The sequence below is a fragment of the Delphinapterus leucas genome, chromosome 3 (genome assembly GCF_059928025.1).
Source record: "Delphinapterus leucas isolate spDelLeu-1000000601 "Yukka" chromosome 3, BTC_Dleu_Yukka2, whole genome shotgun sequence".
In the NCBI taxonomy this organism is placed as follows: domain Eukaryota; kingdom Metazoa; phylum Chordata; class Mammalia; order Artiodactyla; family Monodontidae; genus Delphinapterus; species Delphinapterus leucas.
In genome coordinates, this window is record NC_143131.1 from 89,404,565 (window position 1) to 89,430,350 (window position 25,786).

The 25,786-nt window shown below is 38.1% G+C and overlaps 1 protein-coding gene across 3 annotated transcripts in view; it reads right to left on the reverse strand.

The window, feature by feature from the left end:
* The window catches only part of FBXL17 (F-box and leucine rich repeat protein 17), a 480,781-nt gene that overhangs the window by 70,852 nt on the left and 384,143 nt on the right, over positions 1–25,786 (reverse strand). The window contains exon 8 of one of the 3 annotated variants that reach the window (XM_022591605.3): positions 1–25,786. This exon is cut by the window's left edge and continues 16,043 nt beyond it; it is cut by the window's right edge and continues 31,201 nt beyond it. The exons of the other annotated variants lie outside the window; for them this stretch is intronic. The gene's annotated coding sequence lies outside the window, so the exon portion shown is untranslated. 3 annotated transcript variants of the gene reach the window in all.

Genomic DNA, 25,786 nt, shown 5'->3' on the forward strand with positions numbered 1-25,786 from the left:
ATGTCTCTAAAGTCCACCGACTTTTAATAAAAGAACACCAAATAGAAAAACAAATGCTAAGCCAATTTCTCTTCAAATATTTAAAATGTTAAACGTTCATCTATTTTGGTGAATTAGCCATGACGGAGTGAAATGTTGTAAATAATAAACAGCCTCTAATAATAACTGTAACTACATTACATAATAGCAGTATTTAAATAACGGTTCAGAGTCACGTCACATGCTGTCAGTAATTAGCCACGTGAGGAAAAAATGCAATGGTAACTCCTACTCCAGAGTTACGTTACCCAAGATTTTGGAGAAGAGCAAGTGAGTACTTAAGACTCTGTAGAAAGCTTTAAAGTCTTTGATTCTTGAGCATCCCATCTGCCCAAAAGCTAAGAACAATCACTTCCTTTTATATAAAAGATTATGAGCCAAATGTGAAAACTGAAACATACAGCAAAGAATTTTTCCAGTTAATCAGCTCTCATAAGACTTTAACTATAAACACATAATGATTCTCTAGTAAATAAAGCTGGATATAAAAGAGCATATTATCTATTACAAGGTTATGTTTTTCACTAACACGGTAATTTTCTTCTGAAGAAAAGATTCTATAATTTCAAAGAAGTATACTTTAGGGGGAGGAAAAAACACTCCGTTTTAAAAAATATTATGGTACTAAATTGACACCCAACATAACAAACTCCTTTTCTTCACACATGATGATTGGTATTCTACATGTATTCCAAGAAGCTTAGGAGCAAGCATAGAAGAGATTGCACATGACCTCTTTTCATATCATGTTAGCAGTCACTCTTTTCAATTCACCTGTTCTTATAACTGACCTCATTTGGCATGGAGACATTAAACATCCAAATATTTTAAGGATGGCAGATGATATTATAAAAGGATTAATTTCTTACCATTCATCTGCAGAGGCTTTAAAAATATTAAGGCTACCCTGGGGAAAGAGGTTCTTGGGTAGTCCCTCTCAACCATAACAAAGGAAATTCTAAACAATAATTAATATGAGAAAATGTGATTGCCCTTTGAGCACTGGTGAAGGAAACGTGGATCTATCTCAAAATCTGGTAAAGAGAAGCAGCATGTAGAAACACATAAAGAGAAAATAGGGCTCCTATGGGGCCGCTCAGGCTCTAAGGAAAGCTTTTCACGAAGATTAAAGAGGCAGTGGGAAAAAAAGCCTTTGACTAGCTTTGGAGGAAAATACATATACAGTAGCAATCCATCACACCCTTAGTTGTGAAACATTTATTCTCTTAAACCTTTATTTACTTAAGAGAGTTCAGCTCTAGGATTTGTTCTAAGAGACAAAAAGCTGCTTTGATTTTTTTATAAGTCAGCAAAGACAACCTCCCCAAAATAATTCCTAGATATTCCTTTTGAAGAGGCTATACTGCGTTTAGAAATATTACATTTTAATTTTACATACAGAACCTCAACAATGACTACTACTTCTAAATGACCTTATATACTCAGATTTAAGGAAGGCATGTAGCTTGCACACTTAGTTCACTGATCAATAGCTTCAAAATGTTATTTTATGGGAAGGACAAGAATCTGAAGATAAAGAGGTAGTGGTTTTAGCAGGATTCATTCCTAACATATTATTACTATAAGAGCAAAATGATGTATCCCTAATCTTCCCAGTAAGGGTCTTTCATCTGTTATGTAGTTGTGGGCCTGCCTATGATTATACAGTCATCACTATAAGTGCATGCAGCCATTTGTAGGAAATATGCTCTTAAAACAGAAGTTATGTATTTCCTAATTACCTCTCTGGAAGGAGAATTTCTTGCTAAAGCAGATTTTTTTTTTTTTCAAACATACACGACGCTAGAAAAAAGAAAACAATCTCCTTGTACAGGACTGAATGATCTAAGGCTCTCCATCTCTGCACCGCCATTTTACCATTTACCTTTCTTTACATAGTTCAGTAGAGGGGAAATAACACAAGGCAATGAAAGGCAAAATCTCTCTCTACCTCAGAGGAGCTTGCCATATTGGTGGTGAAAAGAAACTCACTGTCAATACTGGAAACTGTTAGACTAAACAGATACAATAGGGAAAGGCTTCAGAGAAAAATTCATTTTTAAATGGCTTGTCCTTTTATTTCCTTTGGGGTAGGGTGGAGAATATGGAGCCAAGTGATTTTGAAAGCCTAAATCTAATTATTCTGTGGTTTCCAATTTTTCCTGATGCTTCTTTTCCTTCTCTACTCTCATTACTTAAAATGAGCCACATTTGTTTGCCATTATTAGATCTGATAAATTAATCTAAATGCTCTAAAATTACTTTTACTACTACTTAGTGGGAAAACATATTAAATTATTATAAAAACAATATTTAACTATGATATGGTTTTTAAGTGTATGCTAGTAAAAATAAAAATACTTTAAGTATTTTTTCCTGATTTTTAGTTTCTAAATGCTTCAGCAGGTTTTCTTGGATTTTACTCTCAATCTAAAATGTTGATTTATTTACAAAACAGAAATAGACTCACAGACATAGAAAACAAACACGGTTACTAAAGGGGAAAAGAAAGTGTGGGGGGGTATAAATTAGGAGTTTGGGATTAATATATACACACTACTATATACAAAAGATAACCAGTGATGACCTACTGCATAGCACAGGGAGCTATACTCAGTATCTTGTAATAAATCTATAAGGGAAAAGAATCTGAAATATATATACGTATATATATGTATATATATAACTGAATCACTTTGCCATATACCTGAAATTAACACATTGTAAATCAACTATACTTTAATAAAAAAGAAAATTTTAAAATAAAAAAATGATTTATTGACAATCTGAACATGGTATAAAAGTCAAAAATACGAGTTGTAATCAGATATCTGTGAAACACAATGGTTCCAAGAAACATTTTCCACTATAATTATAGGACCCCACAATGCTTACAGATCTTCGTGGGACAAATCAAAGAGAGAAAGGCTGTAGGAAAGTGACTTGTTCCATCTTCTCCCACATCTGTGTATACAAAGGCAAAACATTTCTGTGGTGACCACACTAAAGAGGACAAAGTCTAGGGTGAAGAAAGGATGGGAGCTAGCAGCTGTGAAATTTTTATCCCCTATTTGCTTACATTTCTACATCTACAAAGTCTGGATTTACATATATTCTTCCTGAAAATAATGCTCTAATAGCTTCATGTAAATTCCAGAAGAAAATGCAATCCATCAGCAAAGTCTGTTTATTCTACCGCCAAAATATACCTTGAATCTGTTCACTTTTGTCCATCTCCATGGTCACCATCATTTGTCCTTGGACCACAGCAATAGTCATCTTTCCACCACAGTGCCCCCACCTCCAATCCATTCTGTACACAGCAGCCAAAGTAAATTTTAAAAACATATTTCTGATCACATTTCTCTGCCTAATAGTCTTTAGTGGCTTCCCACTGCATTTGGAATAAAAGCTAAGTTCATTGCCTACACAGAACAGTCTACCTATCTTCCTTCAACTCATCAGACTTTCCCTCTGTAGGGCTTTTGTGTCTGTCGTTTGCTCAGTTTCTTGATCCAACTCTTGTGCCTGGCTCCTTCTCATCTTTCAGGTTGGGGCCGAGATATTTCCTTCTAGGGGTAGCCTTCTCTGCTAATTCTGTGTAGAGTTGGACCCCTGCTCTGTTCTGTACTTTTCTGTCATAGAATCTTGTAAATTTTCTTAAGAATTGTTTTATAACTTGGTTTGTTCATGTTTTCATGGACTACTCTCCAACTGGTATACAAACCCCAAGTGGTAGGAGTGATTACATGTGCTCATTCCAGGCTGCAGCCCCACGGCCTAGGACAGTGCCTGGCACTGTCACTTAATAAGCATTTGTTAAATGAATAAACACAAAAGAAGGAAGTGAATAGGAAATCTAGCAGCATCCTAACGTTCTTTTATATTTCAGTGCATGGTATTACCTATTTATATATAATTATGTCCTATAGTACAAAGTTACTGCATGCTTATCTACGAAAGGTGACTGATTTATAAAATGAGCACCTTATTAATAAATTCTGGAAAGCTATATCCTTTTCAGGGGCCTTTATTTATACTGGTTTGTCAATGTTTTCTACCTTGACATTTTCAAGTGTTTTCAAGACTGTACAAGCATCTTTTGCAGTTTAGCTCTATTTATCATTTTGTCGTGCTGGGTAAAAAGTAAATAAGGACATTTTTCCTTGGGACTATATATACAGTCTTTGTGAGCAACTGTTTTTGGCTGAGCTGAGCAGTTGGTAGAACTGGGCAGAACAGTAAAACCCAGCACTACGAGGCAGTAGCGCTGGCCTCAAGTAGAGTCACTTGATATTGCTTTTGCTGTGAAATATCTAAGAAGCCAAGACCTCTTTAGCGTTTTTGAGCTATTTTTTAATTGAGTAACTTAAATAGGTATCTTTCTATTTTACCGCATGGCAGATTTATTCCTACTCCGTGCAAACATGACTTCATTCTGACATTTCTACTTCAAAACAGACAGAATCTCTAGAACAGTATGCTTAATTAATTTCTGTTAAGACTTAAAGGCACCAATGGCATGGAATTTTAGATAAATACTTATCCATGTCTCACTCCATATGATAGGTCATATGTTCGCATTTTACATACATTAGAAACATAAATTTAAATAAAGTATCTATCAATGCCAATTCTATTAGAATAATTATCACTCAGTGTTATACTTATTTCTTTTGAGGTCCAGCTTCTTGATATACAGGTGCCTCTCAAATTAATGAGCCTCAGAATCACTGGATAAGTTATTCAAAAGTGCAGATTCCTGATCCTATCTTCAGATTATGGTGCTAAAGGTCTGAGGTGGGGTCCAGGAATCTGCATTTTTAACAAATTCTGCAGGTGATTTGGATACTGATGGAAAGGGGCACACATGCTGAAAGTCACTAGTCCAGTCTTTTCTCCTTAGCAGAAGGACTTTTATTTTGCACTTTTTAATGTCTCCATCAGCACTCGGCACATCACCTGGCATCTTGTAGTCATCAATAAATTTTTACTGAATGTTCATGAGAATAGAAAGTTTTATGACTTTATGAAACATCTAATGGAATATTCTCATTGGTGTATCTTTTGAATAGTAAAATTAGCTAATACTAGTTTTTTTTTAAAAAGGACTACATTTAAGGAATATGTTTATGTTTAAAACTTTCTGTGAATACAATGAAATTGGATATTTTAATGACTTCCACATGGCTAGCAGCAGGTGGAATTACTGTGAAGAACAGAAAAGAACTCTTTACTACTTGATCTATTTTATTCAGTTCCATTAAATGGTTTGAAATAAAGTGCGACTGTTGTCTACTGAACTCTCAGCAACAAATGTATTTAATAAAACAAATTTGATTTGTTTTATTAATATTGTCATCTCAAATCATTGAACTAAGTCTCTTTCCTCTAATACATGGTAAAAGATTTTTAAAGATCAAAGACAATCTTAAAATATTTGAATTGAACATGATTTATTTCAAAATAAGAGATATCTATTAAAATAAATTTAAAGAGAAACTGGAAAGAATACCAGAAGGAGGGGGACGGACTCATAAACTGTCTCTAAAACAGCGTTTAGAATCCAAGTTACTTCTAAGCCTGAAAACTATCACCACTGAAAGCAAGAAGCATGCTCAGGAATATACAGAATGTCTAGTTCAATGTTGATTGTGGATATAAACTAGGAATTCTAGGAGCTGCGTGTAAGGTTATGGGTATTATAAAAACTGAAAATGGAGATAAAAGTTTGAAGAGGAAAAACTGAATGGTATCAGAAGACAGGAGGAGGCAGCAGTAAAGAAAGAACAGGATTTAGAATTAGAATATAAGAGTTCAAGGAACAGCAATGTGACCCTAGCCAAGTCACTTTAAAGAAGTCTCGGGGACTTTCCTCATGGTCCCGTGGTAAAGAATCTGCCTTCCAATGCAGGGGATGGGGGTTCCATCCCTGGTCAGGGAACCAAGATCCCACATGCTGTGGGGCAACTAAGCCCGTGCGCCACAACTACTGAGCTCGCACGCCTCAACTAGAGCCCACGTGCCGCAAACTACAGAGCCCAGCGCCCTGGAGCCTGTGTGCCACAACTAGAGAAGAGAAAACCCACACGCCACAACTAGAGAGAAGCCTGCATGCCACGACGGAAGATCCCATGTCCTGCAACTAAGGCCCGACACAGCCAAAAAAAATAAGTAAAATAAATAAATAAATTTTTAAAAAAGGAGTCTCTTTTTTTATTTTAGGGATGAAATGGCACTGAATCTCTTACTGGCTTATTCTGGGGACCCACCATGATTTATGTTATGGGTGCCTTGTAAATGGCTGTCTTTTATTATTGGCTTACCATTACAGAGGCACAGAAATAGGATCAATGGGTAAAGAATGAGATGGGACTTGGAAGATATCTACATTTGCCATTTTATCCAATGTCATCAGTTTGCACAAAACTCACCCTCTCACCGATCACTCCATACACAGCCTGGGAAGATGCACCGCAACTATCAACTTACCAACAATAAACAGTCACTTAAACTACACCTAAGACAATGTGACTTAATAGGCTTCTCAAGTGTTCTTTACATCAGGTTAGTTAGAACTCAAAGAATAGAAAATCTAAATCCCTTCTTATTTTCCTAATTATTTCAAATATATAAGGAATCTGTGGTAGGTATATAGACTTTAAACAATACCCCATCCCCCAGATAGGGTTACAGTATAGTCACTGACCTGTATCCAATTCTATTTTCTTACTTTTTACCAGTTTGCCTTTGATTCTGCTTGTGGGTTTTTATCTTGACTTGCTATTCCTCCTTTTGCAAAGTGTGGGGTAGTGTTAAAAGTTAAAAATCTGTGATATATTTCAGGACACATTTCTCCCTAACGGTCTGACTTTGACCATTACATTTATTTTCATTTGAGAAACTCTAAGAAAAACAGATGGGAACTGGAGGAGAGGAAGAAAGGATGTGAACTCTTATCCCACATAGCTTTATACCAGGACTACATAAAGGAAGAGGTCTGGATTCTTAGGATGAGATAAGGACTGTGGCTGCTTTCGAACACAAGGGACTGTGACTGTGCTTCCATGTAACATGGACTTGAGGGGTGTAAGCACGGCCTGACTTTTGACATTACAAGTGCTACGTTGTGAGACCTGAAAAATTGCGTGTTCCTTTGTGGTATCTGAAATTCTTCTCCCTGTAATTGACTTAGATTTGCTTTACCTCTTTTACTTTCCATGACAAATCTAGGCTTTGGGAAAAGAATTATTTTCATGGTAGAATAATAATAATCTAAAAGTGAAGTTTGAGCAAAAATGCTATTTCAAATGACATATTCGACTACATATGTTGCACTGCAGATTTCAAAGAGAACAAGTCTAGTTAAATCACTTTTTCACTATCATCCAATATTAAATGAGCATTTTAACATAAACTAAATGAATCTTTTTCTTAATTTCAAAATAGTCAATAGGACAGAATAAGCAGACATGATTTTTTTTTTGCAGTATGCGGGTCTCCCACTGCTGTGGCCCCTCCCACCGCGGAGCACAGGCTCCGGACTCGCAGGCCCAGCGGCCACGGCTCACGGGCCCAGCTGCTCCGCGGCATGCGGGACCCCCCCGGACCGGGGCACGAACCCACGTCCCCCGTATCGGCAGGCAGACTCCCAACCATTGTGCCACCACGGAAGCCCTCAGACATGATATTTTGATATTCAAAAAATACTTTTAAATTACTATCCCTACGTTAAAGTTATTGAAAAGTTCGGTTAAGCCTTAAACCTTTTTGAAGCAGGTTAACTTTGCCAAAGATGTTTGTTTTCTTTTTGAAACTAGGTACATACAATGTTAAAGGCTGTTTTCTAACTTTCTTTCCTATTTTGTTTTCTTAATTTCATTTTCTTCTCATTCTTTCACTACACACTCTTTAACTTCAGACTGGCTCTAGTTACCATATCTGAAATGTAGCCTCTGGTGTCCTTATTGGGGGTAGGTGGAGAGGGGAATCGCAGCCATTGCTATGACTGCATTTCAGATGGACCCCTGACTTTAGGAGTCTTAAAAGCTGGAATCTCTTACTATGTACTGTATTTCCTACAAAAGTATGAAAAGGCATTTTGAACTACTTATACACATTTTATCACATACTTCAATATACTTTGTAAAGTACATAAAGTCATGTTAAAAGATTAGGTGCCAGATGTTGGCCTAAAACATAGTACTGGCATGACTGGAAATAAAATGTGTGCTGAAAGCGTGGACGTCAAGTCAGGTGGTCTTCAAAATTTATTCCAAGGAGGTTATCATTGTCGTTTGTTTACAGAAAAGAATGGTCAGTAGATCAACAAGATGTCTTCTGTTTTATGGTACTTTGTTCACACAAGGTGCTGTTGAATAAAAAGTGGTATTTTATATATTACTTACATGTCTATTTCCTTACAGAAGATGCAAAGCGCGCCTAGATTAGTCTCTTTGTTTGCTATGTATGAACAGCAGCCTTCAAAAATCAAGGACTCTTAAGAATTGATTTGAAAGTAATTGCTGTCCCTTTTACATTGAGGGAGGAGGAGACCTCCGTAGTAAAGGAGTACAGGAGACCGTAGTAAAGGTATATAAATATTACTGACTCGCCTCAGCTTTCGTGTAAAAACCAAACTAAAGCAAACAAAACAATGCTCTTGATTCTCAGAAGAGGCATATATACACACACATCTCTCTCTCTCTCTACACACACACACACACACACACACACATACACACCTCATCTCAAAATATTGTACAACATCTTTTCAAAAAGTGTTGTCAGTGGTAACAGAACACTTACCACAGTGATTGTTAGGGATCTTTAAGAGAAAGAAGGTGAATGTGCTCTCATGGTTTGCCTTAAAAACAGTTTATACTCTAGTGCTTTAGAAGGAATGATAAAATAAAAGGTATATCAAATAGAATAACATACACCATTTTTTCCTTTGACACTTTTGCAAGATATAAATGTGTAAGTTGGCATAAAGGGCCATTTTCCATTTATTAAGTCAAAGAAGAACATTAGGTAACACATCTGAACTGAAATGCCAGCACCAGTTTGTCCAATACGTTCACAAGACCTCATTCTGCAAATCAGACTGAACAGGGGAAGAAGCAATGGAGGGGAACCTGAGATTGTAGCAACCACGGGGGGCGGGGGAGATGCAGGGCACCACATGCCACCTGACAAGCAATTAGGAGAACTGTTTGCAAGCTCAAGAAATCCTGGAGAATTTGGGGTTGTAGATAGCTCCATAGTTAAGAGTCAAGTAACACACAGAAACTTAACTGGGAATTCTCCTTTGAACATAACACTCAGTCATAATATTAACACCCATATATTAATAATACTATAGTTCATACCAGCCACTTTGCTGTATGCCATCTGCTCCAAAAAAGTCTTATATCTTTACGTTATTACTACAAGCATGAAAGCTGTTTTTAAAGTTGCACTGATATTTTCCTTTTAGCTTGCATTAATGGCACTATTGGATGAGTTTGAAAATGAACTTGATTTTTCAAATGCAGTATTTTATAATTTCTCATTAAGGCATTCTGTAGCTTCAATGTTTACGTAACTGTCTATTTTACACTCTTAAATTTGTTCAAATTCTTACTACTGAAAAAGTCAAAGTATAAATTCTTTCCAAAGATTTGTTTTACATTGCGAGATTATTCAACTTATCGTTGAATGGGGTCCAAGAAGCTTGTAAGTCACTTAATTTACCATCTATTTCTTCTAAAATTATTCCCAGAGGCTCTGAATCCTCTTAAGTCTGTTGCTTTTCTTTTGCCTTCTGGCTAACTATTCCTCCTCCCCTTGTGCCACCTTCTACCTTGGAAGATCTAACAAGTATTCTTTTGTCCTACTTTCTTGTATTCGGAACTATTGGTGACTTTACATTAGAAGGCTGACTGATGTGTTACACAAAGGCCCCTATGCAGGTGAAGTCTGAAGATGTGCTAAGCAGCCCATTATTTTCACAGTACAGTGATCTGCTTGTGGAATTTTCTGAAAACATTTCCAAGGGACAAGACATCAGAGCCTCCATTCCTGTTTTGCATTGACTTTTGACCTAACATTGGACCAGTAAATCCCATGTGTAAATAGGAGGCTGGGTGGCAAGGCCACTTTCCTAAATATTTACAGTGGTAAACTCTCCAGGTTATAAATTACAAGAGAGACAAGATGATCACCTTTACCCACCATGAACTTGTATTTAACACTTATTTTTGTATTATATTAAGCAGGCTAGCGGAAGTTTAGCAGTATACAGAAACTCAAAGAGGAACAAAAATTAGATTAAATAATTCATCATTTCAAATAACCATGGATAAGAAAAACAGCTGAGAAAAAAACAAACAGCCAATGTTAGCATAGGAAAATGTTTCTTAAATTTAAAAAAGCAAGATAAAGCTTGGGTAACAAATAAGCAAAAATGCCATGTTCTCATTTATAAACATAAAAGAGTGTGAATTAACTTAGTGATTAAAAAAAATTATACAATGTATGTGAAACATCCAATAATTGTCTGAACGTAAATAGGCTGAGATGCTCAGTCAGCAATCGGTGAAGCAGGGATGCAAATCACCCCATCTTATTCAGTCTGTTGTGTGCAGTGATTCTCTGAGAGTAGAATAAAGGGCTCAGGAGCCAGCGTTAGACTGTGATTTTTGTCTTCTGGGAAACTCCACTTAACAGCTCTGAATATCATTAAAAGCCTGTGAGAGTCATTCAAGGGCTGCTGCTGTAGGCTGACGTGGGAGCTTCCAAAATGCACACATGGAAAGACAGCTCATGGTTACAGATCTTTCTGCAGAATAAATCCAGTGGCCAAGATGCTGAAAAGCTTACTCTGACCTCCAACAGCACTTCTCATCTGTCTCTCTTAATCGTGAGATGGACTTTTATGAGCAGGCAATAATACTGTAAGCCCCTTGAAGGTAGAAAATGTGCCCGCATTTCTTTCTATCCTGTGGCACTTGTGTATTTCTAAGCCAGTGGCAGGTGTGCCATAAATAGATGCTGAACTGAATTACAGCATGAGATCACATACTTGGCCCCGTCAGCAGAACCCCACACACCGCTCACTGGCAATATTGAGATTACAGGGGTCACTGGCAGCGCTCTGCCTAATGGTGTGCTGACTGACAGAGTAGAAAATCAAATCAAGGAGGCCAGCATGACCTCTGAGTTGGGCAGACAGGGTGCGCACTTACTGTAGCAAGAAGGTCAAGATCAAAGTGACGAATGTCCAACCTTCCAGTACATGGCTAGAGACCCTGACTGACCACATCTGATTATCTGCGCAATTTCATTAGCACCACCTGTAATACTTTAGCTAATAGTAAACAATGAGAGAGGAGCACAAAAAACACAATCCCAGACCACAGCGAATTTACCAGGTTGAAGAAGTGCACTTGACAACAGGCTTCTTGTGGATTATGCAAGCCTGCCGATTAGACATGAAAACAACTGCTTTATGGTGACCCAAAATGGGATTAACGTAAGCCGGATGAGTGTTAGAAATTCTTTAAAGAACTCAGTGAAGTACCATTCAAAATGATACAGCCAAGCTGTCAAAAAAGAAAAAAAAAGTCCTGGGAAAACAGAGAAGCTGAGGTGAAGCTGGTTATCAGTAATCAAGAAATGGGATGGCTCCTACTGAGAAAACTTATGTGGGAAAACATGATTCTAGGCATCAAAGTCACTAGTTTCTATGAATCCAGGGTGAAAAGGGTTACTAGTCACTTATCTGTCTGTTAGCCACATCAGTCCTCACAAATGGTAGTCAGACCATTTAAATACTAAAGACAAAAATAAATACGCTGTATGTAAATATGTATCTAAATGACTTTTACATTTAAAAATAACTTCACTCTCAGCTACTAAAAAGCTCCTTTAATTCTAAGAGAGATAGTCAGTGGGCGACTAAGGCACTGCAATTTACATCTGCCTAGTGGTGATATATTAGTCCAGTCTCCAGAGGGCTTCACCTTGATTTTCTCCATATGTTACCCATATGTTACATTACCATAAACATATCTTCTAGAAAATATCCGTACGCTTCACTTTTATAACTGAATAATAGTGGTCCTTCTTTATCCTTTGGTTGTTATCTCTTCTATGGATTTTGAAATATTTATAGGAATCATATATTAAAAGAAATATTTTAAAATCAGTTGAATATAATCCCTATTATGCATAACATTGCATTTCTAGGATCTATAAATTTCTTTCCTATAATACTGAAGTTCTCACACTCGAATATCAAGATAGAATTACTATTTACATTTGGGTCAAACAGAATTTAGCCTGAATTTTAATGCATCATCCCAACCAGTGTTCCTAAGTGTGCTCTGGAAGTGGAGGATTTTCTCCTTTTGATGAATGAGTCATGGAATACTCATCATCAACCCCGTGCTATCACTAACAGTTTATGGTTACTGAGTTCAGATGAAGTGCCAGGTACTGTGCTATGGGACACTGCACGCCATCTTTCATTTTACCTACAACTAAAATGTACGTAAAAACGTAGTAATGGCGTTTACAGCTATATTATTTTCAGGTAGAATTCACTGTAATTCTCAGTTATCACAATGGTAATTTTGCACATATGAGACCCTAACAATCCTGGTGCTTCTGGGGTATACAGCACGAGAAAGAGTAAATAAATAATCTGACTGTTTGCTTGCTCTCTTTTTTCTCCATCTTCTAGCTTTCTAACTACTGGAACCTCCACGGATCAGAAAGGGCTATGATGATCTGGTTTCAGCGAATGCCTCTGGGTGGATGACTGTAGCCATAAAGTTTTTTATTTCAGGCTGCTTTAAAGTAGGAAATTCAGAGTCAGTCTCTACCCTCAATAGTCTCATTATTTCATGTCAGGTTTTGGGGAGAATCACCCTGTTTCCAGTATCGCCTATTTCCAATCATGTAAAATTGTATAGAATAATTCTGCTCATATACAATCTGAATTATTTCACTCTCTTGCTAGAGCATATCCTTTCAAAACCAAGGATCCTCTCTTTGTCTTTCCAAGTCTTCTCCCAGCTGAGTCCATGAGCTCTGTGTACTCCTTTCCCAAAGCCAGCCGATAAGGCCTTGGAAGAGAAGGGCAGGAGGTCTCAATCAACCTAGACCGGACTAATGCAAACTTCACTGACCATGTTTCACCTATTTCATGCTCTAATCCCCATCGCAGATAATACTTAGACTTATATCCAGATAGAAAACAATTAGGAGGTAATAAGAATAATAGCAGTGAACATTTATTTAAAGCTTCCTATACATTAGGTACAATATTAGGCACTTTACAAATAGTATCCCTTTTAATTCTCACAGGTAGGAAACAGTATTATTCTCACCTAACAGAAAATGAAGTCGAGGCTTAGAAACACTACGAAACTTGCTCAAGGTTACAGATAGTAAGTGGTAAAGCTGTCATTTGAACCCAGGTAGTCTATCTCTGTAAGCCATGCTACTGCTCCCCATAAAATGAATTTTTATAATAAATTTCATTCATTCCTATGCTGAGTCCTCACTATGATTTAGGCACTGTATAATAAGACAGAGTAGTAAGGCGCGCCCCACCCCTCAAAAAACGCGTGTTTTGTTGGGGGGAGGGGTGTGTAGCTAAATAGTGGGACTGCCTGTCTGAGAAAATGGAGTATTATTGTGGTAATCATTTAGGTATATATGTCCAATAATTATGCTGTACCCTTTATACTTATACAGAGCTGTAGTATATCAATTATATCTCAATAAAACTGGAAAATAATGGAGTCATTGGAGGGTATGTACAGCAGACTTGCATGAGCTTATCTGGATGAGTAGTGGAGCCATGCTGGGAAGGATCTTAAATGCTAAGCAGTTAAGCTGTTTTCTGTGGACAAAGGGTTTTAAAGTATGGAGGACCCCAGTTGGATGTGCATGTTAAAAGGCAGGGGTTCTCAAACCTGGCTGCACATTAGAATCATCAGGGGATCTTTTAAAGAAATACTGGAGCCCCGACCCCACTCCCAGAGAATCAAATTCAATTAATCTGAGGGAGGGCCTGAGCATCAGTATTTTTAAAAGCTCCCTAGGTGATCCAAATATGCAGCCTAGGCTGAGGACCACAGCTTCTTGGCTTCTAGTGTCTCACTGACAAAATTTTAAAAATGTACTTTTATTAAACATTTGCCACACAGACAGCAGAACATAACCACCAGTTCAGAAGATTTCACCTAAGATATGATTCTAAACAATGTCTCAAGCAAAATTATTGCTAAATCAAGTGAAAAAAAAAAATTTTTTTTTTTTCCGGTACACGGGCCTCTCACTGTTGTGGCCTCTCCCGTTGTGCAGCACAAGCTCCGGACGCGCAGGCTCAGCGGCCATGGCTCACGGGCCCAGCCGCTCCGCGGCATGTGGGATCTTCCCGGACCGGGGCACGAACCCGTGTCCCCTGCATCGGCAGGCGGATGCTCAACCACTGCGCCACCAGGGAAGCCCAAGTGAAAATGTTTTTAAATAATTTTTTTGCTTGTGATTACATGCTAAAAGGTAAGGATTTGCTGGCAAGACGTGAGCCAGAATGCTGAGAGGTTAAGTCACAGCACATGATGAAACAGCGGGGAAAATGACTTTAAAGGGGTAAAAAGAAAATCAACCACTCATCTTCAAAACCTTCTTTTCCTAAAATTCCGCAATTCTCTCTCAATGCATCTTGGGTGACGATAGTTAAAAATCAAACGTATCTTTACACTATTCTACAGAATCATGGCTAAACTCTGCCACGGCAATTGCAGACCACTCTCAGCTGGGTTACATAACAGAAGTATCTGCAGTAGTGAAAGTTATTCCAGCTCTTGGGTAAAATGACGGATGCTCCAGTTTCTTCGGATGTGAAGCCACTAGGGACCTGGCTGCAAGCATGTATTTTTATAGACACCTCAGCTAATGTAAAAGTCTTAATGCGAACTTCAGTGCTTGGGAACATTAAATAGGTTTGGGATGCTTCCCCAGAGAGCTTCAGTTCCATTAACACAAGACTTGGTGGCTGAGGACGATGTAATCCTGATCCTATGTTAGAGATATAGAAAGAAAATCTCCTCACTGTCTTCAAGTTAGCACTCACGTTTCAAAAGATAAGGAGAACCTTTCTATGTCGAGAGGACTAAGGAATTCAAGCGGAACCTAATTCAGCATCTTATACACACCCCCTTCCCCCAACAGAACTCAAGTGGCAGAATATAGCTAAACTATTTCAGCTGTTAGAAGAGAGAAAGAATTTGTGGGCCTCCTTCAGCGACTACCATGATAGAAAGTACTGTTTACTAGCTCTTGGCCCTTCAGGCTCTGACTGTTGGCTCTCAAATGGCTACGGGTGGCAGCTGCACGTGAAAATGTCTGCTGCCAACTCAAAGGCACCATGGTGGTCACTGCACATGGAAGGCCTCTGTACACAGATGCTCCTGTATGGAGCTTCTACCTTCTGGCACAAGGCTGAAGTCTGCATACAGGCAACACCAGCAAATCTACTGAGCTCCCATGATTGTTCTCAGAGGGCCTAACGTTCCCTCAGTAGGCCCTTCCCCACCATCATGATCCCAGGAGTCATACAAAGTGGACTCTAAAAAAAACAAGACTTTGTCCTCTTGGAGAGTTCAGAGAAGAGGTGGAACAGTCTCCAAGGACATTCAAGGCTTCCTAGAGGCAGGTCCCACAGCAATTCTTCCCTCACTACCAGCCTCCACCCCATTCCAGAATACATGCCGCTCCGCGGCATGTGGGATCTTCCCGGACCGGGGCACGAACCCATGTGCCCTGCATCGGCAGGTGGACTCCCAACCACTGCGCCACCAGGGAAGCCCCAGGCTATTAACTTTGATGGGAACGCTACATGGTTTAGAATGTATTTTTTGTTTAATTAATTAAATGGCACTGTGTAAAGAATGGAATACTCAATAATTTGGTTAACCACATTTAAAAAAAATGGATTCAGGTGGATAACATCTAAGTATAAAAAAAAAAACTAAAACTTTTAGGAGAAAACAATCTTTATAATTTTTTTTTTTCCCCCTGCGGTACGTGGGCCTGTCACTGTTGTGGCCTCTCCCGTTGTGGAGCACAGACAGGCTCGGGACGCACAGGCTCAACGGCCATGGCTCACGCGCCCAGCCGCTCCGCGGCATGTGGGATCCTCCCGGACTGGGGCACGAACCCGCGTCCCCTACATCGGCAGGCAGACTCTCAACCACTGCGCCACCAGGGAAGTCCTAATCTTTATAATTTTGGATAGAAAAGGCCTCTAAAGGCAAAATAGAAACAACGAAACAAAGCAAAAAATGATAAATGCAACCTCATTAAAGTGAGAGACTTGTTCATGAAGATACCATAAACAAAGTAAAGTCAAGCCATAGCTTTGGAGAAGATATTTGCAAAGCATATAGCTGACAACACCTTCACAGCCAGATTGTCTAAGAATGCCTACAAATCCATAAGATAAAAGCAAGCTCCTAAACAAACAAACAAACAAAAAGATAAGAACAGGCAGTCCAAGATAAGATGAAACTTGAAGGTCCAATAAACATACCTAAAAATTCTCTACTTCATCAGAAATCAAGTAAATACAAATTAAGCCATAATGAGATATCATTTCACACCGATCAGATTGGCAAACATTAAAAAGTCTGGCAACACCAAATGTTGGCAGGGATGTTGAGCAATGAGAAATCTTATACCTGATGGTGGGAGTGTAAATTAGCACAACTTGGCTAATTTTGGAGAGCAAATTGGCAATAGCTAGTAAAGCTGGAGATGCACTCCTAGGTTTATTCTTAGACACAAAGAGATATATCCAAGGATATTCATTGCAGCACGGTTCGTAATAGAAAAATCACCTAAATGTCCTTCAATTGGAGAATGAATAATTAAATTGGGATCGTTTATAGAATGGCAAAAACGAATTAACTAGGACACATATACCAACTTGGATAAGTCACAAAAGCATAATGCTGAACAACAGCAAAAAAAAAGTGAGAAGCAAAAAACATATATAGTAAAATACCACCTACATAAAATTTTAAAACCTGCAAAGGAAAGATCTATATTGTTCAGAGATACATACAAATAGAGCAAAAATACATAGTTGTGTGTGGGACTGATAAGTACCAAAATCAGGAGAGTGGTTACTTTTGGAGGGGAAAGGTGGAACGTAATTATGGACTTTGTAATCACCTGTTTTTTTAAGCTAAGATATACTGATGTTTGTACACTATTCTCTATGCTTTTCTGAATATCTAGAACTTTCACAATTTAAAAAGTCAATCACTTTGAAGACAATTCTTTTTGAAGGAAGTTGATATAACATGCACCTCCACAATAATAAATCCAACAGCCATATTCCAGTACCCGACAGCAAACTGGTGAGATTTTAAACTACTCAGACAGTGTTATCAGATCTAGAATTAGAATTTACCTTCAAGTTTGGCCAGCCTAGCTCTCTCGCATTTACAAGAAAGGAAATTGCAGGGATAACTCAATTACTCAGTATTGTCAGATTGGCAAGTGACAGGCTTGGAACAGCTGGGTCTGTACCCAAGCTGCTACATCCGCAGACACGGGGTATAATCAAATAGGGGCATTTTCAAGCAATGTCCAACATTCTCGCATTATTACTTTCATCAATCTTACTTAATTTTGAATTTTAAATATGTATCTTGAAACTTTCATTAGGGGCAGAAGCACCTGGATACATTTTGGATTTAAATGACTCCTGTATTATGATATAATATTTATCAGATGAAAACAGTAAGGTACAGAACAGTGTGCATAATGCAGCACCACTTTGTAAAAAATGAAGGGAAACAAGAACATTGTATTTATTCAGCTTGCATATGCAAAAAAAAAAAAACACCAAAAAACAAAACTGGACAGGATAAATTAGAACAGTGGTTAGCTGTTAGCAGGAATGGGTACTGGGCAGAGTACCAGGATTGGGAGGGTTACTTTTCGCTATATATTTTTTTATAGTTCCTCTATTACAAAGCATACATTATTTTTCTTATCCTCTTCTCTCAATGAACCCCAGTTCCCGCTTATTATCATGCCTACGTAACCTTTTTCATGGACTGATCAGACAGTGATGGCTTATGGTCAGGGCCTGACAGGTGGTACAATGCCCATTACCTTGGCATTGCTTATGGACCCCAATTTCAATGGCTCAGCTTCTTATGTACTAAGATTCTGGTTTTTAGCTCCCAGGATGAAATGCCTCATGCCTATTGCTTTCTGCTTAAGCTCTGGTCTCAAGCTCCTGCAGGTCTTAAGCTTTTCTCACAAGGACACTGTCTTATAAAATTTTCCTTAAGACTATGAGGTAATAGAGAAGTAAACCTTCGGAAAGTAGCGAGCTTTGCCTGGGCTGTAAGATGCTCAGCTTTCTTTTGATGTCTTTAATATGCCTACCAGTCCACTTAGCAACCTCTTTACACCTGACACCTAGGCTCCTGGGTGCTTACTGACTCTCATTATCCTGTCTGAGGTTTGACTGACCTTGACTCTGCTGTTGACTCTCACTAGGGTTATCTACTCTAAGCTCCTTTCTCCTCTCTTCTCACCTGTTGATCCCTAAAATGTAGAGTTCTCACTGATATATTTTTTCTATGATTGTTTCCAGCAATCAAGTGGAAGCTACCTCTTCCTTAACTTAGAATTTGGTTCTTGTTCTACAGCTCTTTTTTTAAAGAACTGGGTTCTAAAAGATACTCCAAGAAAAATCATGGCATTCAAGAGAACCCTAGCCTGAGGATCTAAGGCTCCAGGCTGGATGAAGAACAACTTCTCTGGCCCTTAATTTTCTCAACTCTAAAATGAGCAGTTTAGTAAATATTATCTGTAAGGTTCCTTACAGACCTGAAATTCTATGATCCTCCTCTTTCTTTTAGTCTCTTCTACCTTCTTCCAGCTCTATTCCTTCTTTCACCTCAACATTTCAAACATACTCTGAACAGATGTGTTTAGACACATGTACCCATGATTTAATCTCATAGAAATATATCAGAGAAGACTAAAAAGCTTGGAAACATAAAGGAACAAATGAGAATTGCCGCCTGCCAACTTTCCTCACGGGAAAAAGGCATTTTCTTCTAGAGAGAAAAATCTCTCGAGGTACTATTGTTAAAAAAAAAAAAAAAGGCTCCATTTTCTCATAAGGACATTGTCTTATAAAATTTTCCTTAACAATACAGGAAAATAGAGAAGTAATAGGAGGTAACAGAGAAGTAAACCTCCAGAAAGTATTCCTTTAACTTTAACATATATCATCCATTCATGTAGTCACCCACTAAGATATATTATGAGCACATAATCATGTAAGTAATTAGGTCTCTATAACTAGTTTGTATTTCTAATCATCACTGTCATGTTGTGGCTGAAGCTAGAAATCTGGGAGTCACCCCAGAGTCCTCCCTTTCCTGGACCACACATCCAGCCCACCACCAAATCCTGAGGACTCAAACTCCAGAAAGACCTTCCCTTCCACTTCTCTTCTGCCCTTGTGCCTGCCTAGCCATGGCTTGCCTAAACTCTTTAATAGCCTCGTGGTGGCCTCTTTGCACTCTGGCCATTCTCCAATCTTCTCTCTGCAGAGCAGCCAGAGCAATCCTTCTAAAACCACAAACCTGGCCATGCCACTCCCCAGGGAACACACTTCAGTGTCATATCAATGGCTTTTGAATCAAATCTACACTTCTTCCTGAGACTTCAGGGCATACAGGATTTGGTTCCTGTCTATCTTTCCATCATTAACTAGCTATGTGAGCTACAGCAAGTTATAGGATCTCTCTTTACATTATAAATTTTATGCTATAAAAATGCAGCTAAGAAGTAGAACCTGCCTGTAAAGTGCTTACGATAGTTCTTGGTACAGAGCAAGTACTCAAGGAGTGTTAACTCTGAATATTTTATAGTCAATAAAGACTCACAGAGTATCTACTCTGTGTATCACACTAAGCTAGGCACTTCAAAAAACCAACAAATCCTTGCTAATACTTCTCCAAATATATCCCCTTTTCTCATTGCTATGTCAACAAGGGGATTACTACATTTAACTTAACTTTTTATAAAAGTTAAAAAATATATAATATAAAGTCTTACATTTGGGCTAAAATATCAACAACACCAAAAATGGCGTAAAGCACTTCACAGTTAATGTAAAAAGACCTTAAGGATTTTAGGTGATTTAGGATTTTAGAATCTAAGAGAAAAGAGCACAGTGGTTTCCACACTACCTCCCTACCCCAATGCACACACAGAAAAAACTACAGAAATCTTAGATAATGATACTGTTTATATCTGTAACAAACTTATGGTTACCAAAGGGGAAAGGAGGGGGTGGAGGGATAAATTAGGAGGTTGGGATTAACATATACACACTAGTATATATAAAATAGATAACCAATAAGACCTACTTTATAGCACAGAGAACTATACTCAATATTTTGTAACAATCTATAAGGGAAAAGAATCTGAAAAAGAACAGAATCACTTTGCTGTATACCTGAAACTAACACAACATTGTAAATCAACTATACTTTCATTAAAAAATAAAACAAACAAATAAAACAAGAGAAGTCACATGTTGCACTGGTCAGATAATATCGGGTTTTATTCTAGGCATCATATTTTAATGGTTACATTAACATGTGAATTAAGGACCAACTTAGGACAAGTAGGAAGGTAGGGGTCCTGCTAGCAATGTTATATATGAGATAGTTAAGGGAACTGGGGTCATTAGCCTTGGGAAGAAAAAACCTGGAAGAGAGGATGTCAAGATATTTCAAATATTTGAAAAGACTTTTTATAGAAAACACATTATATATGTCCTGATGAGCAGAGCTGGACCCAAAGTCCTGAAGACACAAAGAAGAAGACTTCAATTCTCACTATCAGAACTACTCAGAAACAGTGGGGAAAATACTTGGGAGAGTAACAAATGGCTCTTCATAGGAAAGATTTTAAGTACAGACTGAATTATCATCCTCTAAGAACCATGTGGAAAGAATTTCCTTTTTGGATAAGAGCAGGGACTAGATAATAATAGCTGACTTTTACTAAGCACTCAGCGATGTGCTAAGAGCTTTACAGAATTACTCATTTAGTGTTCACAGCAACTCTAAAAATAGATACCACCATTTTTCTGATGAGGAAACTGAGATAGGTTAAGTGACTTGCCCATGGTCCAAGAGAAAATAGCTGAACAGGAGTCAGATCCAGGCTGCATGACTCCAGAATCTGGACTCTCAGCCTTCATATTAGCCAGCTTCTAAACTAGTTGATTTCTGAATCTTCTCTACCTCTAATTTCCATGTTTCCATCTCTCACAATTTCTGCAGTCACTTGTTGACTGGCATCCCATAGGCCTGTGATTTCCCGTTTCTAAGGTTTGTAAGGAAAGGAAGTTTATGGGAAATAGATGAATATGTACCATTTCCTGGAGATGTATAGGAATCCATATGCAAGGAGACAGAGTTGTAGCAGAAGGGGAATATTAAACTACAAAAACCCTCCAAGAAAAAGTCTCTATAATAAAAAACGACCCTATAAGAGATCCCTCTGCTCATTCAGAAAGAGAATTTTGAGATGCTTTTAGATATACAATAATTTAAAATATGCCATACTTAACAAAAAGATCCAAGAGAAAAATCAAAAGGTATACCAACCTTTATAAATATCGTCTTGCCATTACATTAAAAAGTGATAACTGCAGGAAGTTAAGACTGTTAACATTCTAAAAATAGAATAACAACCATACAATATTCCATATAAGGAGAGAGTTTATAAAGCAAAATGTTCTGGAGTAATTTGAGATCCATATAAAAATCAGGTGGATAGGGCTTCCCTGGTGGCACAGTGGTTGAGAGTCGGCCTGCTGCTGCAGGGGACACAGGTTCGTGCCCCGGTCTGGGAGGATCCCACATGCCACAGAGCGTCTGGGCCCGTGAGCCATGGCCGCTGAGCCTATGCGTCCGGAGCCCGTGCTCCACAACGGGAGAGGCCACAACAGTGAGAGGCCCGCGTACGGCAAAAAAAAAAAAAAAAAATCAGGTGGATAAATAAGATAATGACAAAGAGCAGAACACCCCACAGAATGCACAGATAATCTGGTCTGGTAAAAACTTTTGGGTATATTACGATGCTTAGATGACTCACATGGTCTCATCCGGCACAATTTTGTAGTGATAGTAAAAAAAAATACAATTTGCTCATTTAGAACATGTTTTAGAGCTGGGTGAGAAATAATTTCCCTAAATTGAATATGTGGGAACGAATTACAACCCCAAATCTGCTATTAACCTCAAAATAGGTAATTGCAAGTTTGTGTCTAAATCCATTTGTCATAATAGAACAAATGAAGAATCAACATGATGGATGTGGTTAATGTGTGACAGTTATCATGAGCACCATGAGCCCAAACTAATAACAACATCAAAGAGAGATTCCAAATGTGATGCAGCCATGAAGGCAAAACTAATTTCCGAATTATAATAGCAACATCCAAGAAAGCTAATGTTTTCTTTGTGTGATAGTCACAGCTGGGCATCTGGAGGATGGCCGGCCACTAATATCCTAATAAATGGTAGACACACACTGGAAAGGTTGTCATCACGTGGTGAGCTGAACAAAATTGCTGCTGCTTTTGTCATAATGGACCTGCCTGGCAGCACGTCACAAGGTGCTGGAAAAAAGTGAGTCTCATTACCGGTTCAGGCTCCGGGCTCGACGTGCCTAAGAATTCTCAATCCTACGGCATAAACACATTTTCAGTGCATATGGGTAATACTCCTTCTTTACTCTTCTGCAACATTTCTTCCCTGTTTTTCTGTTGAGAGAATACCAGAAGTCCTGGAAACTACTTGGTAGCGTCACAGCAAGAGCTTGCTTTAGGCAACAGTCACCTCGCAGTTAAGACAGAAAACTGCCTGCAGATTTTGGGAGAACAGAGGCTTTCGTTGATGCCACTTGATACCGGGGGAGAATAACCACTCTGGTAGCCACTGGTAGACCTTGGTGAACTGTACAAGAAAAGGCAATGACCCTACCCTGCTACACTGAGTGTCATGAGATCAGAGAGATCGGAGAGAAGGTCTTTTTCATCTTTACATCCCTGGCACCGAGCACTGTGCCTGGAATGGATAGCCAAGAAATAAAGGACAGTATAGAAGAGAGCTAAGCAAACAGGCTCAGAATCTTGGCTCTGCCGTTGACTAGCCTATGTGACTCTGGCCAGCTTATTTCAGCTAAGTCTCAGTATCTCTCTACAAAAAGGAAAAACAGTTGTGGGGATTAAATAGTGTATTAAAGCATTTAATACACAGTTGTGCTAAAGAAACCGGCAGTTTATTGCATCAAATACATTTTAATGATGAAAGCTGCCTAGGAAGTATGAGGTAAGGGAAAATAGAGAAAAAGCCCAAGATGGTCATTTTTCACAGATCAAAGGGGGCGACAAAAGTTCTCTGCATAGCACTTTGAGGTGAATACAAATGACCTTTACTTGTCCAAAGCAGCTTTCTAAAAAAAAATCTAATTGGCTTTTTATCATTGGTCATACAAGGGTTCAAACACAAAGTCTGTCCCAAAACAGTAAATTCTGAGAGTAAATAGAAATTAGAATTAATATTTCTGCCTCATTTTAGCTCAGCAAATTTCTTAAAATCTGGACTACTTTAACACTTGTAGAACCTCAAGGACAGGAATACACATACATTTTTAAAAAAAACAAACTTCTTAACTTTTAGTCATTCGTTTAAGTATGAACGTATCTGCCAAACTAAGTGTAGACACATAAAATAATTGATGGCTCCTCTCTTTCAAACATTTTTACATTTATCTACTCTTGGCATTCTTCTATAAAATCACCTTTCTATGGTTTTCTCTCTTTTGACAGGATACAATTTGGATTTTTATTTGCACTGCTCATAGTTTTAAAATTAAAGTAGATATCTTAGATGTTGGCAGTTTTCCACATCTGCCTCCAACATGACTGAAACTATCTTGGTATCGTCTCCGGGGATAAATAACTAATTAGTTATTTGAGTCTCCAGTCACAGAATTGGTTAGCAATGATGAGTATTTTAATATAATTGTTTCTTATTGAAGGGTTAAATTTGAAAGAAACTGTTAGGCCTCCGAAGACTTCTTCAAATTATGGTTTTCTGATGTGTGTCAAATTTTAGGTTCACAAATGTGTTTGTTATTTTAATATACCATCAAATAGCTCTGATAATCAAATGATGTTTTCAGTGGTTCTGTTTAATACATTTGCATGTTTCCAAAATACAGACCTGAAGTAAGTAATCAGACATGAAAGCAAGGTTATTTGAACTATTTAAATGGCATAAATGGCACTTTCATACATCCACATATTCTGATTAAACTAGATTGTATACATGAATGTGTATGTGAACATGATTCAGCCTAAAGAAGTCCAGCTTTTCTTAGAATGGTCAATAAGTTAATTTGACTCTCCTGATGAAAAATATACAAATATTCAATGCAAGGTGAAATCCATATGTATATCTTGTGATTAGTGATTACAGCCTCTTAAGAACCACCACTCCAGTGCTAGAGCACGACATCTGTCTCATCAGACACAGACTGGTCAGAAAGTCAGGAGACATGAACTGTCACTCCTTACTCTGTGATGTCAGCACACATGCTGCTTCTCTTCTCTCCTTAACGTTATCATCTGCCCCATGACAACACATCCCCTTCTACTTTGTCTTCATCCACCTGGAAACTTCAGTGTTCCTCCAGGATCAGCCTTCCTCCTTCACTCTCACTAAATATTCCTCTGACCGTAAAAGGTTAGAGGTACTTTTATGGGCTCAATTACTACCTGTGTGTAGCAAACTCTGAAATGTTGCTTTATGGAATGTTAAAATGCAAGGAACCTCAGGACTCTTATTTTATGTACAAGAAAATGGAAGCTGGAAGCCATGAAGTCTCTTGGCTAAACTTACCCATCTAGTTGGCATCAGGGAGAGCACTAACTAGAACACAGGTCTCTGCAATCCCAGTTGCCTGCTCTCTACTATACAGCACTGCATCCATTTCTATCCTTGGTGCATCACTTGGTCTCTTGCACCTCTACCTTCTTACTGGACCTCACACTTCAAATGTCCAAAACCAGATTCTTCACCTTCTCTCTCAAGCCAACTCCCACGACATTTTTTCCCCCCACTAATGTCATCTCAATCTCCAGGTTATCCTAGCATGAAATCTTGAAATCTCCTTTGAGTCCTTCCTTTTATCTTCTGAATATAATCAGTAGCAGGTCTTTGGTATGGATATGATATTGAAATATGCCTATCTTTCAAGGACAAGTGTAAATACTACCTCTTCAATCAACCCTTCCAAGGTCATCAATTCATATTGATTTCTCTCTCCTCTGAACTCATAGAGCATTGACTGATTCTACCAATTCTGTTGATACTTAATCATATATCTTATATCTTACTCTGTCACAAATTACCAAACTTTAAATTTTTTTGTAATTCTCATAAGACCTAGAAAAGTTTATGCATATAGTAGGTACTCAATAAATTCTCATTGTGTTGAATCATATTTCTCTGTAACTTGTTATTGACTGACATGGCTCTAAAACATGAATACGATGCTTGCAAATATTTTCTGATAGTTTTGAATATTAAAAGAAAAAAATTGAGTGCTGACTAAATATTCCACTCAG